Source organism: Apodemus sylvaticus, chromosome 14 (assembly GCF_947179515.1).
Source record: "Apodemus sylvaticus chromosome 14, mApoSyl1.1, whole genome shotgun sequence".
NCBI lineage: Eukaryota > Metazoa > Chordata > Mammalia > Rodentia > Muridae > Apodemus > Apodemus sylvaticus.
The window spans coordinates 43,666,648-43,668,752 of NC_067485.1; the positions used below are offsets into that span (position 1 = coordinate 43,666,648).

Sequence of the window (2,105 nt, forward strand, 5' to 3'; positions counted from 1 at the left end):
ATACTTAAAATGCCCTTTCTGTGTCAATTGAGATAGTTATATGGATTTCCTGCCACTTATTTGTTAATAAATTAACAGGATTTTTCTCTGTTTATCATTTAACTATAAAAAAATAGCAAAACAGAGGTATGGTGAAATATGTATATAATCCCAGAACAGGACTGTGTGAGGCAAAAGGATGTTCTTTTTAAGGACAACCTGGGTTACATATTCTAACCTCATTTAAAAGACTTCCAAATCAAAAAAGAAAATGAAATAAAAAATTGAAGTACTTCTCTGAGTTTGACACAGGTACAGATAATATGCTTTAAAAAGTAGTGCCATATATTTAAGGTGTACACAGTAATGAATCAATATTGAGAGATTGGACTATAAAACATATACATCCTGTGTTAATAATTCCATCTGTGGGCAGAAGATCTCCAGCTAGCAGCCTCAACAGAGTGGGCTTCTTTGTACTCTTGGGTCCTACTGTAGCCCCTCCTGTGTTAAGGTCAATGCCAAATTCTAAATTACTGTAGATGCAAGGCCTGTCTTTTGCATACTTGAAGCTCACCTTCTGAACCATCATGACAGGTGGTGCGATTTCCACGTGTTGGGAAACAAAATGACAGTGTCACTGTCATTCGCAACCCTTTCTGTCCATCCTGATGCCATTATTTTTGTAGTGTTTTCTCTTTGCTTTGAACCTGCCTTACTAGGTTGGCACTGCCATGGCCAAACCTGGCACTGTAGTTTTCCATGTGTAGTATCTGGTCCTGCTCCCAATGAAACCTGTTCATCTGGTTGTCTTCCAGCTCCAACTGTGTCTTCACATACTGATCATAATTACTGTGCAATTCTTCAGTTCTTGCTATGGATGTGGATGATATTGGTACAGATCTTGTTCAGAAAGTCCTGCGAATGGGACACAAGGATCAGGATGCACCTGAAAGTCTCCAGCCACATCAAGCATCCAGGTCCAGGTGGTTGGTAGGCTTGTTCAGATGCTTACCAACCAGCATAAAGGACCAAATAAAGAGGGCTCTAGCAAAAGCAACTCTCATCTGTCAGCCACCACAGAAGTCTGTCAGCTTTGTGCATGGCAAGTGTGAAATCCAATTGGTGTAAGATGCTTGAGGCCCTCATCTTGGCATTGTCAGCATCCAGCTCTTCCAGCTGTTTATCAGCATCCAGCTCTTCCAGCTGTTTATAGCGTTCCATGAGTGTCTCACTCCACATCCTCATGAACTAATCCCCAGCCTCTTTTTCCAGCATTGGCCACTCTGTGTCCACCTCCATTACACACAAGGATGATTTTTAGCTAAGAGGCATCTCGCGGGTCAGGTGGTAGATGTCTTTGTGCTCTGGCATGGGCACTTCAAGTTTCCCAATAGCAGACAGCAGCATGGATTTCCAATTCCATCTCAGCTAACACGGTCATAACACCAGTCTGAGCTTAATTCTAATTTGTTTTCACTGAGCAGCTCTTAACCATGAAGGCTGAGTGAGACGTTGGTCACGTGGACGTCAGAACTGTTGGGGTGTGAGGCCAGGATGCCCGTGATAGCTCAAGCAGCAGCTTTCTTCATCTCAAATCCTCTAGCTCCTGGGTCACCTGTATCACCTGTGGTCTCTCTGCCATTGGCCTCTTTTTTTTTCCCTCCTCTGCCACCGGAGGTTCTGTGACAGCACTGCCATTTTCTTCGTGTCCCTTTCTGGGCTGCTATGGAGCGTGGGCAGGTTCCTTCTCCTTGGCTGCCTTCTTCTTGGCTGTGTGAGAAGGCATGGATGGCAGTGAGCCGCAGAGATGGTTACTGTTCTTTAAGTTGTGGGGGCATCTCCAGCCCACCTTTTTAAACAGGTGACATGATAGCTTTAGACTAATGAAAAACTGATTTTTTATAACACATGTAATAGGCAGCTGCATCTGTGCTTGCTGTTGTCAAACTAATAAAGTTACAGTTAGCCATTAACACCATCAGAAATCTGAGAAGGATGACTTTGGGCAAGAATCATAATCCAAAGGCCTCTGTACCCATTAAAATGACAAAGACTTACCTAGGTGGTCACCCTAGGCTCCTCCACAGTGGTCTTTGGGGCAGAGGTCATTGGTCTTTGACATA

At 43.7% G+C, this 2,105-nt stretch overlaps 1 pseudogene; it reads right to left on the minus strand.

Moving 5' to 3' along the window:
- Positions 1-328: 328 nt before the first annotated feature.
- LOC127664557 (ATP-binding cassette sub-family F member 2-like) lies at positions 329-1,768 on the minus strand (annotated as a pseudogene).
- Between the last annotated feature and the right edge of the window lie 337 nt (positions 1,769-2,105).